Source organism: Gorilla gorilla, chromosome 16 (assembly GCF_029281585.2).
Source record: "Gorilla gorilla gorilla isolate KB3781 chromosome 16, NHGRI_mGorGor1-v2.1_pri, whole genome shotgun sequence".
NCBI lineage: Eukaryota > Metazoa > Chordata > Mammalia > Primates > Hominidae > Gorilla > Gorilla gorilla.
Window position 1 is genome coordinate 92,894,883 of NC_073240.2, and position 21,395 is coordinate 92,916,277.

A 21,395-nucleotide genomic window follows, 5' to 3' on the forward strand; every position below is an offset into this window, starting at 1 on the left:
CTGGCAACTCAGTATTCCGCTACTTGTAGTTAAAGGAATTCCTAGTTGACGTCTGTGTCAGTTTATACTTGGCACCTAGTAGGAGATCATAAGTGATAATTCCACATAGTGAAGACAGAAAAGAAATGTGTGGCCTGTTGATGGCCCAAATTTAATCCATTTCAGGAGAAGAGATTTCTGCTAAGATTTTTGTCCCCATTGAGATCACAGCTTGAAGGAACATTTTATCTCTTAATAGCTTGAGTAGAAAAAGCTGTTTTGAATGAAGACATTTTTTCACTGGATGAAGTCACTTCTGCATATGAACCCAAAAGGCAAGGGGCCACAGTGCCACCTCCCTGGCATTACCATTTGTCTTATCTTCATCCAGAAAGGGTGAGCTCCACTGGGGGGAAAAATTCTCACCAGAGATGAGTCTTGTTACTCTCCCATTCCTATTGTGAGGACACACTGAATACTACCTCTTGCTTCCGCAGGACTTTGTGGAACAGGAGAATGGTGACTTGGGGTAGCTGGCAGCTCCCTTGCAATGCAGCCTTACCCTCAATTACCAAACACTCCCTCTCCAAGTGGGCTCCAGGTGGCAGCAGGGACCTCTCCAAGTCTGACATGTGTGGGTGGCATTTATTGCTTGTGCATGACAGTGCCCTGTTCTAAAGGAACTGACTCCAGTACACAAGAAGACTCTAATGGGAAAGAGCAGCTGAGCAGCTTATAAGGAAGTTGCTTGAAGTGTCACCTAAATCCACCTTCTGGCTTCTAATTTCTGCTCTGAGCTGCAGGTGCCATTTTGGGTCCCATGCAGGATATTCTGTGAATGGTACAAATTCCAAATCACCTCCGCAGGGAGCTTTTTGGCAGTAACCACCCTGTGGAAAATGATAAACCCTCCTCCAAACTCCAGCATGCACATTCGCCAGTCTTTGCTTTATTTTTCAGCATACTACTTATCACCATCTGGCATGCTACTTGCTTTACTTGAATTCAAGTTTTTATTGTTGTTCTTCCTCCACTAGAGTGTAAGATTTACAACAGCAGTAATTTTTGCCTGTTGTTCATTTCTACATCCCCAATATTTGAGAAAGTACCTAGCATGTAGTAGATGCTCAATAAATGCCCAAGAAAGGATGACTCTAAACTAATTGGCTGACAGGTTTTAACAATGGCATACCCTGTTCCTGGCCTTTGCCATTGTTTCTCCAAGATATTGTTTGTTTTGGTATATTGTTTCCCCAAAGCTCTAGATTCTGCTTAATTTACTCCATATTGACAGAGACAAGTTTTGTAATACTACCGATGATAATAACTGTTATTCCTTTAGACAAATGCTAGGTGCTTTAGATGCATTATCTTATTTAATTCTCAGAACAACACTAGTAGCTTTAGCCTCATTTTACCAATGAGGACAAGGAAGCTCAGAGATGTCAGGTGACTCGTCCAAACTCCCATAGTTCATCAGTGGCAGAGCTGGGGCTTGAACTTGAGATGATCTGACTCGAAAGCTTGGGCTTTATTCACCTCCTCATTAGAGAATAACTACAGCACTTACTGATACATCTATGGTTTCGTGATTTCTCCCCCTCTCTTGCTAAAAAACATGCATCTTTATGCAAGCCTAGGAATCAAATGACTGATCAGAGAGATGCTTTAATCAGACCTCTCTCCTGCCTGAATCACTATTCGTCAATCTTGGCAAAAGTATAGTTTTGCTTAAATGCTTTCACCGTTTGGATGCTTACGTACTTTTAAAGGAAGAAAATAAAAGCATTTACACAGAATGAACTTAGGTTGGCAAGGGTTTAAAAAAAATAGTATCCAGGCAGACAGTTTCAGAGTCCTATTTCCTAAAGAAGTGTCTAAGAAAATTCATGAGTGAAATTCTTAAAATTAATAAAAACTATAGTGACAAACAGCTGAAGAGTGCTTATTGTATATTGGGGCTTAACACCTGCAACAGCCCTATCAACAGATAGAGGGGTAAACTCATGTTTTAACCAGTTGCCTTTGCAGAAATGGCCAAAGTGAAAAACTATTTATCACCCCTTATCCCCCAACGAATGCTGTTTTCTTTGTAGTTTAGGCTCTGCGGCACCCAGATGACACACAGGTCCTCCATTGCCCCATGTGGTTTCATGCTTTTAAGCCTTCACTGACACAGTCCTCTCCTCATGAAGTGCCTTTCCCCTCTTCTTAGCATTGAAAATCCTATATATCCTTCAGGATTCTTCTTGGGTATTGCGTCACTTCCCCTGAAAAGCCTCCTAAGCCCTCCATGTCTTAGTTATTGGTTTCTTCACTGCACAACCGATGTCCTGTACTTACCTGTGTCGTGCGCAATGTATGGTCATTTTTCTTTTTCTTGAAGGAACAAGCCTCATGAGGGAAGAGTCTGTGCCTCATTCATCTTTTCAGTGGAAGCATGTGGTATAATGCTTGGAGAATGAATGTTAAAGAACCAAGCTGAAATCACAGGGGTTAAGAGTAAGTAACTCATAGCATGACTCGTCATGGAGTCAAGGAGACCTAACTAATAATATATCAAATATGGTGTTAAGCATCCATAAGCAGACCCCCCCACACAATAGATTCTCTCAAACATCACCTTTGCAGCTTATGATTGTGTAATTTTGAGCCTGCACACTGGCTATAACAGTGTGTTAAGTAAGCACTATCAGGGCAAAGGGGAAATATAAGACATGGTCCTTGAACTACTCTGCATCAAAGGAAAAATGACCAAAAATGAAGGTACCAGCGGGCTGCAGTCTGTCTATTTCCTGGTCTAAATCTCTAGCAGGTGATAGTGTGATGCCACATATATGGAAAGAAATTCCTTTGACCTTTCATGAGGCAACACTCCAAACTCAATGCTTTAATTCTTTTAGGTGTAGACTAAAGAATTCCTCCCCTAGAACTCAGACACATCACAATGGATCGCTTCAGCCAAGAGACAAGTTGACTGGCATTTTAATGGATTTCTCTGTAACAGATTGCCAAAGAGCCCCTAGACACAGCATGTTCAACCAACCGAGGGATGCAAAAGGCTTGACTCGGGTTCCAAAAACTTTGTAATCTTTAGTTTAGGAACTATCTCTGTGAAGATGATGATAGAAATACCATTTAAGTGTTCAGAGCTCAGCAGGCTCCATGCAGGGAGAAGATCATGTGTTTATTAATCAAGGAACATTTAGGATAGGAATATTGGAAGACAGCCATCTACCCACAGGATCCTCAAGTCTTGCTTCTTTGGGAAAATTATTGAAATGAAATGAAACTTTTATGTGAGAAATGGGTTCACCTCCCCTTTCCAAATTTCCATCTTTATAGTCTGCTGTGAACCTCCTGTCCTGGTCATCTCTTTGTCCTGTTAGCACAGGGAAAGGGGCTCTTTAGCCTGGACTTGGACCTAAATGTGACTGGGAAATGCTGAATTAAACAAAGCTGAGCAGGTTTCTTTGAGACAGGACTTCTCAGAGTCTTCAGTTTCCATGATGTATATAAAATATGCAGCGTTTCCTAAGATTATTTGACCGTGGAATCACTGTTTTCCTTTTCAGTGGAGTATTTTCATGGGGCTGGTAGGCTGTAAGTGTATACTTTGGGATAATCAGAAATTAGATCTCATGGTTCAAAAATGAACTTCAATCTTCATTGAGCTGTGGAGCAAGAGACAATATGCATTCATTTAATATGGAAAATAGTAGTTGGCATTCAAACTACTTACTGCTCTCCCAGAAGAAAAGTCCTTTTCAGGAGAGCTAGCTCCTTTAACTCTTTCCCTTCCCACCACCTGTGAGATACAAAGGCAGCAAGGAATATAAAGCATAAATACACTTCATTCGTTTGCTAGGGTTGCCATAACAAAGTACCACACCTGGATAGCTTAGAAAAGAGATATGTATTATCTTGCAGTCCTAGAGACTAGAAGTTCAAAATCAAGATATTGGCAGCTCAACTCTTTCTGAGGGTTATAAGGAAAGAATTCATTCCAGGTCTCCCTCCCTGGCTTGTAGATAGCGGTCTTGTGTTTCTTTACAACAAATTTCCTCTATCCAAGTCTGTCTCCATGACCAAATTTCTCCTTTTATAAGGACACACTATATTGGATTAGGGACTACCCTAATGGCCTCATCTTAAGTAATCACATCTGCAATGACCCTATTTCCAAATGAGATCACTTTCTCAGGTACTAGGGATGAGAACTTCCAATATACAGAACACAACTCAACCCATAGCAGATGTCAATCTCCCTACCTTGATTTCTGAGAGAGGAACAGAGACAAAGAGAGGGAGAGAGAAAAAGACAGAGAGAGAGAGGAGAGAGAGAGAGAGAGAGAGAGAGAGAGAGAGAGAGAGAGATACAAAGAGACAGAGACAAAGGAGTAAGGATTCACTATTGGAAAAAGCAGAAAACTATCCTGAAGACTCCCTAGGGGGTCTAGCTAATGCTCTCTGGATCATCCTCTCTGTCTCTCTAATAATCAAGGCAACAGCAATCATTCACGTTTGCTGGTAAAACCCTGCACTAAGTCTCTGGTGAAGACTGTTGTCTGAAAAATATGGTGGCATCTGTCTGAGGCCCTGCAGTGAATTGGTGGGCACTCAACCTATCCAGCTACATATTTTTGTTTTAATTTATTTTTTAATCTACAAACATTGTAGATATCAGGCACAACATGATGTTTTGAAATATGTGCACATTGTGGAGTAGTAACTTGAGCTAATTAACATATGTATTGCCTCACATACTTATTTTTTTATGGTGAGAACACTTAAACTCTGCTCTTCTGGCATTTTTCAAGAATATAATGCAATGTGAGTAACCATAGTCAACATGTTGTATAATCAATCTCTTGAACTTATTACTCCTGTCTAACTGAAATTTTGTACTCCCCCATTCTTCCCCCCAACCCCGATAGCCCACTACATCTTTAAAAACAATCAACAGTGATATTGTACCAAACTAAACCAAATACAAAGGGAAGTCCAAAGCTCTCCTCATCAGCACACTTAGAGTGTTTTTACTTATAAGGAAGATCAATGGTGGCTGATCAAAGAAAACAGAACAGGGAATCCATAAAGAAAAGGAAATCTATATTGTTTGGTATTTGTCATATTTTGTTTTGTTTTTCCAAGTAGCACCAAGAAGAGATCACTCAGAAAGAATTTCCCTATACCAGGTCTTGTAGAGGCATCTTCTGGTTAATGCTGATTGCCATGGAATCTGCCACTGAACATGTATTGTCAGTACTTAAGTGCAGCTGTAAATCAAGATGGAAGGGTCTAGACACTGACACATTGACTGCAATGTTCACTTGAGTATATGGGGTTGTGTGGGGGGGGGGGTGATTCTTGAAGATTTATAGTAATATCCAACATGTTTAGTTGAGAAAAAAAATAGGCTGTTAAGAGATGAAGTCTATTCTGTTATATGGTGTGACCTGCTCATAGCAAGCTGCCTGTAGACATCACTGCAGCCTGGACTTGGCTTTAATGATCAGTGTTCACTAGGGCACGAGCAGGCTGTTGCTGAGTACTAGCCAGGGAAATGTCTCAACCCTGATTATGTCTGGGTTACGCTGGCTTCTTTTACCAAATAGTTGCAAGCTGCCTTCACATCCCACTCGGCATTGCATGAAATTCTGTGTTGCAACTATTCATAATAAACCTTTAAATCAGAGCTTCTGTGCTACTTAAGAAGTATTCTCAGTCTCTACCTCAGTAATTGCAAAATTTCTCTGTTCATGGTAGTAGTTTCATTAAAAAGATTTATCTATGTTCCTCAGCCTTCTTCACAAGACTTTGCAAAACTATAAGAACTTGAGAGATTCTACCTGCCATTAGTGTTTGCTCTGCCAAACATCTGTAATAAGATTCCTTCTTCTCTGCCTTCCTGCAATTAGATGACTTTTATAAACTCTCCTGCCTTTTAATAGGTAAATAAAACCTTCTAATCTGAATGCTATACCCATTCTTAAGTGGCTTCTTCCTTAGCAATTCTTATATACCTGGCTGTGAGCAAAACTTCCTCAATTTGATATTTTCTTAAAGTTTGGAGCATTAACCTCCTTGTTCTTACATATGTAGAGTTTGGACCTCACATTAGAGAAAACTAGAGGATGTCTTTTCTATATGTGCAACATAGATTTAGGAAAGAGAATTATTTTGTATCTCCAATCTTCTTTCCTCCTTACTTTTTAAATCCCATTTAATTAGTATTTCACCTTCAAAATAAAAACAATTATCTATAACAATTCTATACTAAAATCAGGAATGAAAGAGGGGAACAACACAACTGACCTTATAGAAGTAAAACAAAAAGATTATAATGGAATGCTCTAAACTTTATGCCAACAAATTTAATAACAGAAGAATTCCTAGAAAGACACAGACTGCTGAAACTGACTCAAGAAGAAATAGAAAATTCGAATATACCTGTAATGAGGAAGAGTTGAATTAGTAACAACAACCAAAAAAACCCCACAAAGAAAATTCCAAGCACAAATGGTTTTACCAGTGAATTCTGTTAAACTAAAAATAATTAATACCAATTCTTCATCAACCCTTTGAAAAGTACAAGAGGAGGAGAAACATCCCAAGTCACATGATGAGGCCACTCTTACCCTGCTACTAAAACCAGGCAATGATATCATCAGAAAAGAAAGCTACAGAACACTATCTCTTATAAATATAGATGTAGAAAGCCTCAGCAAAACAGTGGTAAACAGAATCTAATAGCATATTAAAAAGATTTTATACCACAACCAAGTGAAATTTATCTCCAAAATGAAAAGTTGGCTTAATGTCTGAAAATTAATTAATGTAATACATCAGATCAATAAAGGACAAAAGCTACCTAATTATCTGAATAGATGTAATAAAAGCATTTGACAAAATTAAATACTCCTTAATTATGATAACACTCAATAAACTGGGAATGTAAGAGAACTTTCTCAACCTGATCATAGGAATCTACAAAAATCCCACAATATCATACTAATGTTGAAATGTGGGATAGTGCCCCCCTGTGCAAGATCACAAACAAGACAAGAATATTTGCCCTCAGCAAATATTCAACATTATATTTAACATTCAATATTCAATATTCAAAAGTATATTCAACATTATACTAAAGTTCTAGCAAGGGCAATTAAGCAAGAAGATGAAATAAAAGTCCCACAGATTGGGAAAGAAGCAAAACATTTTTATTTGCGGATGATATAATCTAATATATAAAAAATTCTAAGAAATGTATTTTAAAAACCATTAGAACTAATAAATGAAATCAGCACATTTGCTCTATAAGCAAAGTACACAAAAATCCATTTTATGTCTATACTCTTGCAATAAACAAAAAGAAAATGAAATTGAGAAAATTCCATCTATAAGGCATCAATAGAATAAGATATTTATATATAAATTTAACAAGAGAAATGAAAAACTTAACACTCTGACATTACAAATATTGCTCTAAAAATTAAAGAAAACTTAAATAAATGGAAAAACATTCCATGTTTATGGATCAGAAGATTTAAGGTGTCAACATGTGTCAAATTGCTGTAAAGATTCAATAAAATTTCTATCAAAATCATGCCTGCATTTTTGTTTTGAGACAGGGTCTCACTCTGTTGCCCGGGCTGAAGTATAGTGGCACAATCATGATTTATTGCAGCCTCAAACTACTGGGCTCAAGTAATCCTACCACCTCAACCTCTTGAGTAGCTGGGACTACAGGCATGACACCACACCTGACTAAATTTCAAACTTTTTTTTGTAGATAGGGTCTTGCTATGTTGCTCAGGTTGGTCGTGAACTCCTGGCCTCAAGTGATATTTCTGCCTCTACCTCCTAAAGTGCTAGGATTACAGGCATCATCCTGTGTCCAGTCCTGCCATGCCCAGCCCTGCCTGCATTTTTGAATAAATTGACAAGATAATAGCAACATTTATAGGAAAATTCAAGAAACCTAGACTATCCAAAATGATCTTTAAAAAGAATAATAAAATGGAACGACTCACATTTCCCAATTTTGAAACTTATTACAGAGCCATAGTAATCAAAGTAGTGATATTAGCATAAGAATAGACATATAGATCAATGCAATAGAATTGTGAGTCCAGAAATAAACCCTTAGATTTATTGTCAATGGATTTTTGACAATGATGCCAAAAAAATTAATGGAGGAAAAATAGTCTTGTCAGAAAATGATGCTAACACAACTGGATATCCATGCAAAAGAATGAAGTTAGACTCCAACCCCACCCTGTACACACAAATTAACTCAAAGGAGATCATAAGGCAAAATGTAAAAGATAAAAATTGTAAAACTCTTAGAAGGAAGCATAGGCATAAATATTTGTGACTTTAAGTTGGCACGTTTTAAAGATATTGCACCAATAGTACAAATGATAAAGAACAGAATAGATACATCAAACTTCATCGAAATTGAAAGGCTTTTTTTTTCCTTGAAACAATGACATTAAGAAAGTGAAAAGACAATTCATAGAATGGGAAAAAATACTTATAGATTATACAAGATACAAATATCTGATAAGAATCATATGCTGAACACACACACACACGCTTTTACAACTCCATAATAAAAACATAACTAACCCATTTTAAAAATGTGCAAAAGATCTGAATAAACATTTCACTAAAGAAGATGTACAAATGGCCAGAAAACACATGAAAAGAACTGGAGGTCTTATATACACTGCTGGTAGAAATGTAACATGGCACATTCACTTTGGAAAATAGCGTGGCTGTTTCTTAAAAATATAGACACATACCGGGCCGGCCGTGGTGGCTCATGCCTGTAATCCCAGCACTTTGGGAGGTCGAGGTGGGTGGATCACGAGGTCAGCAGTTCGAGACCAGCCTGACCAACATGGTGAAACCCCATCTCTACTAAAAATACAAGAAAATTAGCTGGGTGTGGTTGCAGGCACCTGTAATCCTAGAGACTTGGGACACTGAGGCAGGAGAATCGCTTGAAACCGGAAGGTGGAGGTTACAGTGAGCCAAGATTGCACCACTGCACTCAAGCCTGGGCAATAAGAGCAAAACTCCGTCTCAAAAAAATATATATATATACACACACACACACACCCATATCTACCTATTACTGTCTAGCTATCCCTAGTTATCTATCCAAGAGAAATGAAAACACACATCCACACAAAAATATTACGTGAATGTTCATAGCAGCATTATTCATAATAGTTCAAAAATGAAATCAACCCAAATGTCCATCCACTGATGAATGGGAAAATAGAAGATGGTATATCTATGTGATGGAATATTATTTGGCAATAAAAAGGAATGAAATACTGATACATGCCACAACACGGATGAATCTTGAAAACATTGTGCTATATGAAAGAGGCCAGTCACAAAAGGCCACACACTGTTTGATTCCATTTATATGAAATGTTCAGAATAGGCATCTTCAGGAATAGAAAGCAAGAGAGTGGTTTCCTAGGGGTAGGAGTGAAGAAGGTGGGGAATGAGGAGTGACTGCTCATGTATAAGAGGTTTCTTTTGACGTGATGAAACTGTTGTAAAATTAGATTATAGTGATAATTGCATAATTTTATAAATATACTTTAAAACCATGAAATTCTATAATTTAAATGGTATGGAATTTTATGGGATGTAAATTATATGTCAACAAAGCTGTTAAAAATTTTTTGAAAGATTCTATAAAGATTTCACTCCTGCTAATTAAAGTAGTCCATTTCTCTTTACCTTTCTTCTTTTATTTTTCTTCCCTCCCCAACCTTCTGTTGGTCTGTTGCACCAATTCAATTCCTTCCCTTCCATTTCATCTAATACAATGATTTTTATTAATAAGTAATGTATGAGCACAGTGTAAAAATTATAATAAAAAGTGTAAAATCAGAAATAAGTGCTTCCCACTGCTCTATAAACTGCTGTCCCACTCTCTAAATGTAACTGCTGTCAACGGTTTCTCATGGACCGCTTTAGAAATTGTTTACACATTCATAGCCCATGTCCATATGGTGCCTATATTTTTACACAAATTGGACCACATGCTATTCTGCATTTCATTTGTCTCCTTTAGTGCTGTATTTTGGAAATCTTTTCATGTTTGCATATATAGACCAATCACATCTATTTAGTAGCAGCGTGGTATTTGTTGACTCTTTGTGACATAGTTATATCATTGATTCTCTATTAAGAGATATTTAGGTTGTCTTCAAATGTGGATAGGTTTTGTTTTATATGTTTTACTATTACAAACTATACTACAATGAATATCTTTGTGTATTGGTGTGTAATTACAAGGAAGCATTCATGGGTTAAAAACCATGTGTTTTTGAATGTTGATAAATGTGACTAGATTGCCCGGAAGTATAGTGTCTCCTATGTAATCCCGTTGTTGGGGGATGAGAGAGCCAGTATGTATTCCAAAAGCTACCTTGGCTTAGAACAAGTTCCACCCTCTCTCTGACTACAGCCTTGACCACACTCAACACATTACCCAGGCTGAAGTATTGTACGGACGCTGTCAGCAACTCACCCTCTCCATAGAAGAGTATTGTTCTGCTCTGTTCTCTGCAGTTTTCCTTCCTGGCAGCCAGGTCTCCATGACTTGTGCCAGAGACGCAATCGATATGCAAGTGGCCCTGTCCAAGTAAAGGCCATGCCAGCTCACGTTCTGACTTTATGATTCTCTCGTCAGAGACTGATGGTCCCAGCTCTTCCTTTGCATATTCCTGCTTAACCTTGAGGAAAGTCACTTAACTTCTGACAACTCCTGCATCAACTTAAGCAGCTGGTGGGGATGATAGTGGCAGAAGGTAATGTGAGCCACGTGTGAGGTTTTGAGTATTTGTGTATAGGCGGGTGCAGAGGAGCATAGAGGTGAGGATAATACTAAATGGCTATTTTTGAGTTTATAGGAAACCAATAAAAAGATGGCTAGAATAATATTGTAGAGCAGCAACCCCCAACCTTTTCGGCACCAAGGACCAGTTTCGTGGAAGACAATTTTTTTTTCATGGACCAGGGGTGGGGGTGTGGGAGGGGTGAACAGTTTCAGAATGAAACTGTTCCATCTCAGATCATCAGGGAGCATGCAGCCTACATCCCTCGCGTGCGCAGTTCACAATAGGGTTCATGCTCATATGAGAATCTGATACTGCTGCTGATCTGATGGGAGGCAGAGCTCAGGAGGGAATGTTCACCGGCCTGCTGCTCACCTCCTGCTGTGCAGCCTGGTTCCTAACAGGCCAAGGACGAGTACTGGTCTGCGGCCCAGGGGTTGGGGACCCCTGTAATGTAGAGCATCTTTTGATTCTCTTGCAGATGCTCTGATATAACTAAAGGGGGTGTGGTTTCAGCTGTGATGCAAGTTGTTCCTTTTTTTCTGCATACCCTTTTAAAATGTTTTTGATTAACGCTGTATATAGTTAAGGAGTACAACCTGATCTTTAAGTGAAACTTATTTTATTTTATAATGCAAGTACATGATGGTTAAGAACACACTAACTTAGACTAATACAGTTTGGTGCCATCGCTCTGATTCTTGCAAAATTGCCAGCAGTTTTAACCACCATTTCTTTCTTGCCCATCAGTAGAAATCTTATGGCAAAAATTCAGACAATATCTTCATGTTATTACAAAAATGATTTTAACCTCACAGAACCCTTAAAAGTCTCCTGGGGACCTCTAGGATCTGTGGACCACACTTGGAGAATCTCTGCTGTAAACAAACATACAAACAAAATGCCGCAATGAAAAGATATTTCAAAACGACTAAAATTCTTTGTGTTTCTTAAGCTCCATGAAATAAACATATGATTCACAACAACACTTCTAAAGTCTACAACACAATTTTTTGATATCTATTAAAAATTCATATACACATAATATATTACTATAGTCAAGCAAATTAACATATCTGTCTCCTCATATTTTTTTGTGGGTGATGAGAGCACCTGAAATCTACTCTCTTAAAAATGCTGGAAATTATACATGTATAATATATATACATATGCCCACTTGTGTGTGTGTGTGTGTGTGTGGTTTTATGTATATGTAGTAATATATATGGCAATATATATATTCCATATATAAGAAAATATTATTCAGCCATGAAAAGAAGGGAATCCTACCATTGATAACATTGATGAACCTGGAGGACATTATGTTAAGTGAAATAAGCCAGACACAGAAAGACAAATACTGCACAACTTCACTAATATGTGGAATCTAAAAAAGTGGAATTCCAGGCCGGGCACAGTAGCTCACACCTGTAATCCCAGCGCTTTGGAAGACCAAGAAGGGCAGATCACAAGGTCAGGAGATCAAGATCAGCCTGGCTAACATGGTGAAACCCCATCTCTACTAAAAATACAAAAAAATTAGCTGGGCCTGGTGGCGGGCGCCTATAGTCCCAACTACTCAGGAGGCTGAGGCAGGAGAATGGCGTGATCCCAGGAGGCAAAGCTTGCAGTGAGCTGAGATCATGCCACTGTACTCCAGCCTAGGTGACAGAGTGAGACTCCATCTCAAAAAAAAAAAAAAGTGGAATTCCTAGAAGCAAAGAGTAGAAAGGTAGTTACCAGTGGCTTGGGAGATAGAAAAGTGGGGGAGTTGGGGAGGTGATGGCCAAAGGTTTCAAAATTGCAGTTATGTAGGATGAATAAGTTTAGAGACTTAAGGTACAGAATTAGAACTATAGTTGATAATTTCACATTGCAGACTGGAAATTTTCTGAGAGGGTTGTTACTCTTAGGAAAAGCCTTATATGGAATAGAAAAATCCAAGCTGGCCTAAGGCTGACCACACTGACACTGCCAGAATCAGGCTATTGTCTTATCCTCAGGCTTTTGTAAGTGGCCCTGACTCTATCCTCATTCGTCTACCTAGAGGTAGATGGGTCAACGGTGGGAGCTAAGTCCTGGACTACATATAGCCACTTCTTACAGGGTCAGACTTATAGCACTGGCTAGATGGAGTTTTGATACATTGCTAACATTATCAGTTGCCCAGAAGTGACATCAGATGAAGCGAAAATATTCCCTGTCTTTAAACTTTGTATCAAATTAAGCTCCCACCTCCATTCTTAACATGCAGGTTTGAAGATCAGTTCTGACACTAACAAGCTGGGATGAGGTTGGGGTGGAGGGTCCATGGGGGAGGGACAGCACTTAATTTTGCTAGACATGCGTTTCCTCAGCTGTAAAACAAAAGTTTTGGATTAGACTAGGGTGACGAACTCTATAATAGACTGCAATTGTCCCCCGTTTTACAGAGGAGAAAACAGAGGCTTAGAGAAATGAAGTAACTGGCCTGACATTGCATTTCTAGCGACAGGTGGAACCAGATATCGGTCTCAGGAAAGTCTGACTTTCCTCTGGGCTCTACACCACTGGGATGTGTGGTGCACTGGTGTGGCCATTTCTCAGCCCAGCCTTTACAAATTCCTTTCTTTCCACAGCTGGACCATGTCCAACCCTGCTCTGTGAGCAGCACCCAGTCCTTAAGAGTCCCGGCCCAGTGCTCGAGGACTCAACATAAATTCCCTTGGGTGGCTGGTCCCCCCGACCTAGAACCCAGTGAGGGTCTCAGCACAGTACCTTTCCTCATGTCCCCGGCCTCTGCCATAGCTGCATCCCAGTGATGTACTGAGCAGCTCCACTACATCTCCCAATCCTCACAGCTCCTCCCAACCTCCCAGCTCTCCCTGCAGAAACCTGGGTATTGAAACGGTCCCTGTCAGAACTCCTCCACCCCTGTCAGACACCCGACGCCAGCTCCTGTTCCAGGTGCTGCCTTGATACTCACCCCGGCTGCTGCGCTGGACTTGCTCTCAGTGCCTGGAAGGTGGGTCCAACCTGCTTCCCCCTGGAGTGGGACTGGTTCTGAGCTCAGTTTTCTGTAGTATGCTGATTTCTGGCACATTTAAGTGGTCCCGTACAAGTGTGTTCTTTTTTTTTTTTTTTTTTTTTTTTGAGACAGGGTCTTGCTGTGTCGCTAGGCTGGAGTGCAATGGCGTGATCTCGGCTCACTGCAACCTCCGCTTCCGGGGTTCAAGCGATTTTCCTGCCTCAGCCTCCTGAGTAGCTGGGCTTACAGGCATGCGCCACCACGCCTGGCTGATTTTTGTATTTTTAGTAGAGACGGGGTTTCACCTTGTTAGTCAGGCTGGTCTCAAACTCCTGACATGGTGATCCGCCCTCCTCGGCCTCCCAAAATGCTGAGATTACAGACATGAGCCACCGCGCCCGGCCACAAGTGTGTTCTAAGACATGCTGTAATACTGATTCCCACCCCCAACTCCTTCAAAAATAGGAGACAAGAGCCATCATAGGTCTCCCCAGGCCAAAGAACATGCTGCAAGGTATCACTCCTCCAAGAACATTGGGATTTGGTGAACAAAGGACTGGTGAGTATTTCTAAAAGTTCATTTCTGAGGAATTCTGTTAGTAACATTATAAGGAGTTAAATAAAATACTCGCTGGAGTTCTAATGGGTATTTCCATTAACAGACCAAAGAGCTGGAAAAAAAAAAAAAAAAAAAAAAAAAGACGGTACATGTGTAAAGACTGCCTGGCCTCAGGCAAGCCACACAACCACTTTGGACCACAATTCTTCGTCTCTAAATGCTCGTCTTGACCCCTGCTCTTCCATACCCATAAGCTTATTGTGAAATCGAAGTGGTTTATAAATCCTAAAACAGTGGTTATAGATGAAGTATTTCTGATTCCCTGACATGAACTTGCTATAAAATGAATTCAAAGTCTAGGCAGGACTTACCCTACAAGAATTAGATATCATTCTTTTCAAATTAGCATAATTTTGGTTTGGATTTAGATGGGTCTTAATTGACTCTTGTATGAATATGTTTCCTATCACATGTTTGAAATTCTCTTTCTTTAGATTAAACAGCACTTTGCTTTTAAAAAATAAAACTGAAAAGCATTTTAGAATAATCACTTTGGTCTTGGTCCTAGCCTATCCATATTTCTGCCTTAAACATTAAAATAGAGAGTATTTGGGGAATAATTAAATTGTATCTGGTGGGATATCTCCCCCCAGTGAGAGAGGAAATGGAACAGGGAGATTTGAAGCAGGCCTAAGAATATAATACTGTGCTGCTGAGCTACAAAAATCCTGCCTGATTTGTAAATTTGCGTTTCCATGGCAACACAAGTGTGTAGTTAAATAATCCTCACTCGTCTAGTACTGAATTCCAGCACCTCTTCCTAAACCTTCATCCTATTCTAATCCCACAGCTGTTGCCATGGAAATGATCAGATAAGATTCAGTCCTAGAGGTAGATGGGCCAACAGTGGGAGCTAGTCCTGGCCTACATATAGCCACTGAAATGTTAGGTTTTGCTTTGCTTCCTCCGAATCTTCAAATCACAGAAAGCGGTCGCTTCAAATGAGAGGCTAATTTAGCATGATGTCATGACAATCAGTCTTGGGGTTTGGGCATGTGGAGTAAATGAGGAAAAGTTAACGCCAAACACTGCTGGGGAATGGAAAAAATCAGAAATGCTTTCCTCTGACTCATTTTTGGAAACTTTCTCCAAGAATCCATTACACCAGGGTATTCTCTCAGCAGTTGGGTGTCCCAGATGCAATTTTCCTAGGCTGGTCCCTGCCCTACCAGGAGGTTAGGTCACACGGGGCCACTCCCCAGGTTTGACAGCCGAGGAGTACCCGTTCGTTCGTTCTGCATTGTTCATGAGGAGTTCTGTTTTTCATGGTTGATGGGAGTTTATAGTGTGCCTCCGGGGTTGACTCTGGCTGTGTCAGCAATGTCTTTAGGACTGACAGAATTTTTCCGTGCCGCTATCAACATCTTTGTATCATGTGCATTCTTGCAAACAGATTGTTTGGGAAGACCTAAAATTTAAATCATTGTTTCTAAGCAATATCCAGAGGATATTTTGTTTACATATTATAGAAAGAAGCAATACTTTGTCTCTTTGAACAGTGTGATCTCATTTATTTTGAAATCTTTGCCGGATACTTCCCTGAAGGGGAGGGGTTAGGCCAGAGTCCAAAGCAATTTTGCCTTTCAGTGAAGCAGATTCCTCGCAATGTGTGAGCCCCAATATGTCATATGAGAAAAAGACACACCTCACAGTAAAATACGAAATCCCAGTAAAATATGGAAGGGAACTTGAAGGGTCTCTGGAAATCCAATGAGCAGTTTTCAGATGAAGGCGCTGAGGCTGGAGTTTCCAACATCTCACTGTTTAGGACTCATGGGTTTTTCTCTGGACTCCCCCTCATGCTGCCACTGCTTTAGGGAAAGATCCAATAGGTACAGCTATCTTTATTTTTATTCTCCTCTTTCCTGGACAGCTCCAGCAGAGTTCCTATAGTGTAGTTCTTATTATTTCCTTTTAGAAGCTTCAATCATATATGCTAGACCCTGTTTCATAAATTTTCACATGCCTCTAATTTGTTCAATAAATACTTGCTGAGTTAATATATATATTACATGATTTAAGGTATCATTGGAGTGTGATATAGCTTGGATTCATGTCCCCAACCCAATCTAATGTTGAAATGTAATCTCCAGTGTTGGGGGTGGGGCCTGGTGAGAGCTGATTGAATCGTGGGGGCTGATCCCTCACGAATGGTTTAGCACCGACCCCTTGGTGCTGTCCTCGCAATAGCGAGCGAATTCTGGTGAGAGCTGGTTGTTTAAAGGTGGGTAGCAACTTCTCTCTCTCTTGTTCCGCCACATGAGGTGCTTGGTCCCCCTTCAACTTCTGCCATGATTGGAAGCTTCCTGAGGCCTCCCCAGAAGCGGACGCCTGTATTCTACTTCTTGTACAGCCTGCAGAACCATGAACCAATTAAACCTCTCTTCTTTATACATGACCTAGTCTCAAGTATTTCTTTATAGCCATGTGAGAATGGTTTAACACACAGTGTTTGGAGTAAGAAGCTGCTATCAACCTGTTCATATTGACCTTGCTCCATGTGGCTCCTCTCACCATAGTGACAGAGCGTTAAGGTGGCAGCTTCTAGGACCTGCTCAGACGTTGTACTCTCTGAGCAAGTCGTATGTTTTAGGTGGTAAAGGTTATGACTTTCAATGACATCGAGTAGAGTTTGCTCTTCTCTTGACTTTCATCGTTGTAAGTGACGCTGAAGAGAGACAAGAGCTGAATCGTTTCTTAAATGAAGAAAAATGAAAAATTAGAACTAAGAGCTTACCTTCTGCCACTGATTTCTGTGACTCTCAGCAGTACTGTGAAGAGGAGGTTGTGCTCTCTCTCACACAGCAAAAACGCAGCTATGTAGCCTAGCGGTCATACCTCAAAAGAACGGAGCCAGTGCAGATAACATTCTGATATCCTGTGTGCTATTCTGATCCCCGCCCTACCCCTTATGTTAATTCAAACTTTGTAAACAGTCTGTTCTGTTCTCCTGAAGCTGAAGTCTATCTAACTGCGAAGAATACTCTTCATGTGAAAAAATGTGTACTTGTTACTATGGTGATGAATACTGTCATTTCCACAACCAGGAAAAGTTCTGAAATGGGGGAAATACTCCTAGACATGGCCATGCTAAGTGCTCATCTTCAAATCCTTCCTTTCCAGACCCAATCAGGCTCCAAATCTCCACTAATGCACTTCTGAATATATCAGAAAAATCACTCTTTCCCAAGCCACCATCATCTTTCTCTTAAAACGACTGTAGTAGCCAGTTAATTAATCTTACAGATCTTTTCTTAGCCCTGTTCAAAGCAGGAACCAAAGCAATGCTTTCGAAAACTGAAACCTGGTCATGTCACTGTCTTGTTTATAAACCTTTCAATGCATTTCAACTTTTTAACTTCTGCCCCTTGGAATAAAATCCAAAATCCTCAGCATGGCACTGTATGAGTGGTCCATTTCCCATCTCCCCAGGGCAGCCTGGAGCCACCTCTCCTGCATTTCCCATGCCCCAGCCACCCACCCGGGTCCCCAGTGTGCACACAAACAAGGAGTGCTCCTCCTGCCCTTTGCTCTGGCTGACTCTATTCACCCTTCAGCCTGAGCTGAAAAGTTATTTCCCAAAATAAGCTTTTGCTGAGCTCTCAGGTTGCAGAGTCTCACTCTTGCCAGCTCTCCCGCACAGTGAGTATGCATTTAGAGGAATTCACCACACCTGTAACCACAGAGCACTGTGTATAATACTTCATCTCTAGTCTCTAGTAGAATGTAAGTCCTGTGAGGACAAAGACTATGTTTTGTGCACAGATAAGATGCGTAAGAAGTAGCTATCAAAATGATGAATGAAAGCCTGTGGCTAAATGGAGAGCAAGAACAGTCACGGGCAATGAGAAGGTCCAGGCAGTTAGAGGCAGGTTATTGGGAAGGTCTCTAATGTCCCAGAATGGACAGGGAACAAGGGACACCTTTGGCTCAAATATTGAGCAGCTAGGCCTGGCGTGATGGCTTACGCCTGTAATCCTAGCACTTTGGGAGGCTGAGGCGCGCAGATTGCCTGAGCTCAGGAGTTCAAGACCAGCCTGGGCAACATGGCGAAACTCTATCTCTACTAAAAATACAAAAAATTAGCCAGGTGTGGTGGTGTGTGCCTGTAATCTCAGCTACTCTGGAGTCTGAGGCACAAGAATCACTTGAACCCAGGAGGCAGAGGTTGCAGTGAGCTGAGATAGCGCAATTGTACCCCAGCCTGGGGGACAGAGCGAGACTCTGTCTCAAATAAATATATATATATATAGAGAGAGAGAGAGAGCAGCTATACGTGCCATACCCTGAACCAGAGGAATGAATCGGGGATGCAAGGCAAGCCACAATTCTTGTCACAGACCTTACAGTCTATTGAGGGTGACATATGAGTAAATGTAAGTCACATCATACATACTTCTAAGTTAAATGCCATATTGATATGGTTTGGCTCTGTGTTTCCACCCAAATCTCACCTGGAAGTGTAATCCCCATAATCCCCACGTATCAAAGGCAGGACCATGTTGAGGTAATTCAATCATGGCGGTGGTTTCCCCTATGCTGTTCTCGTGATTGTGAGTGAGTTCTCATGAGATCTGATGGTTGTATAAGGGACTCTTGCTTCCCCTTTGTCTTCCACCATGAGTGTAAGTTTCCTGAGGACTCCCCAGCCATGCTGAACTGAAGTCGATTAAACCTCTTTCCTTTCTAAGTTACCCAGTCTCGGGTATTTCTTTATAGTAGCATGAGGACAGACTAATTCCTGTCCCACCCCCAAAAAGACATTCTGCATATCATGTTTTATGCTGCAGGATGCAGAATGATTTGGCAGATCTAAATATTCTATCCCCTCATAAGGCTGGGTTGCTACAAACAACTTTTTTCTAGGGAAGCTGACTCTAGTATTTGAAAATGAGTATTTTTCTTATATCATGGGCCCTGAAGTCAAGCCAACTATTTCATCTGGTGCTCAACTGAAGCAGAGATGATTTCTTCCAGTGCTAAGAGGGAAAGGAGCTGGAAGCAGCATTGGGCAGAGTGGGGAGCTGAGCTGCCGTGCAGTCTCAACAAAGGCCTCAGCCAATCCCACGGGGAGCTCGAGAGCTGGGAGGGCCCTCCGGAGTTGTCTTGAATTGAGGCAATGGGGCTGGCCATTGAATCCCTATACTGACCAATTATTAACTGTAGGCTGCCCCAGGAATGGGTGTGCCCTTGGCTGAGGTAGCTCCCTTACTCTGACGGCAATTCCTGGGGAGAAATTCAGCTATGCACCGTCAGAAAGAATCACTCCAAGCAGCTGGGGGAATGAGTGCCTTTGTCCTGAAGGCAGGACCTGGGTGACATATCACAGCATCCACTACATAGAGATAGGCACAGTGTTTTCTAATTTTCCCTCTTTTTTCTCTGCCCTTGCCCATCCCCAGATTTTCTTCTTACTTGAAAGGATTTCCTAGATATAAGCCTATTGGTTGATGGCAATGGTTCAGCTGAGCTTCTACAGTGCTCTAGCTCATAGAACATTGAAACCATAGAACATTGATCTGGGGAGGGGAAGCAAAAGATTTTAGGCACTGCTTGCTTCACATAATTCAATCCATTCCCATTTCCAACTGGTGCTGATGGGTGGGTAAAGGCAAGCTGAAATGTCCTGTCCCTCCAAGAAAGAATTAAATATATTCCCTAAGGATGAGAATATATGGATTATTTTGGCTTTAAGTATAGATAAAGGTAAACGAAGATGAGTATAAGGCAGTTTCGTGGCCCTGAGCAGTGCCACGGGGCAAAGTGTTTGCTCTCTTTGGACCCTTCCATTTTGGAAGGAGCTATTTGTCCTCAGCTGAAGTTTGAGAATGACTGGCAGGGAGAGTCCCAGAGCTTCAAGTAGTCACTGAGTTCTTGCCGCAAACCAGGCGCAGTTGTAGCTGGGGTTGGCTATGGAACCACATATCTGAGACATACGCCTGCTACCTTATCTCTTTTAAGAACCCACATGCTCCCTAAGTCAGGTTCAAACTACTTATCTTTGTGGCATTGCTTCTAGCAGTGACACGCTGTCCATCTTGGCCCACTAATTAAACATGTTAGGCCAAGGGCAGTGATTTGTGAACACTTTGTTCCAAATAAACCGTCAGTGTGGCCACAGCCCTTTCAACACACACTGTATTTTTTCAGGTCTCTGGACCCTTCCACATTCCCTGCCCTTCTCTCTGTTCTTTCTCTCCTACTTTTGGGGCTGTGGAGTTGTCACGAAGGGGGTGCCTCTTTGCATGCAAGGGATGAGAAGGTCTGCTAGGTTTGTCTTTGCCATCTGCCTCTGCACCATTCTAGCATAACCCCTACCAAGGCCAAAGCAATTAGATGTTCAAACTCTTCCTTTTTAAGCTTTATTACAGAAGTGTTCAAAGCTCTTACATCTTCCCTAGAAAACTGTTAAAACTCTTGTCACATTTCTGGAACTCCTTTCCCGTGGGGACCGGCCTGCCACTGAAATCTCATTCTTTCAAGGCCTGACAGTGCCATATTGGGGTCTGGATGGAATCCAGAATCACAGAGACACTTAAAAATTGGGCAAACTTTCTGGAAATAAAGTTAGCTAAGGGATTTTTGTTCTTTTTAATCTCACTAGATGACATCCCTTGTCACTCAGAAGGAGAACCTGGGAGCTTCTTTGGGCTTACACATCTTCATTAAAAATTGAAACTTGAGAGCCCAGTGAAATTCATTTCTTTTGCCCTCACTTCTCACCTGCAGTCTCAACTGTTCATTTGTTCAGATATGTATTAAGCACCTGCTGTATGTCAGGCTCTCTCTTGGGTGCTGGAAGCATGGAGAGGAGAGAGACACTATATCCCTTGGCTGTCCCATCAAAGAGCAGAACACAGTGGGAGGAGTGGCCCCTGGAGCTGTGCAACTGGAAGGACCACGAGACCTTAAGGACCTC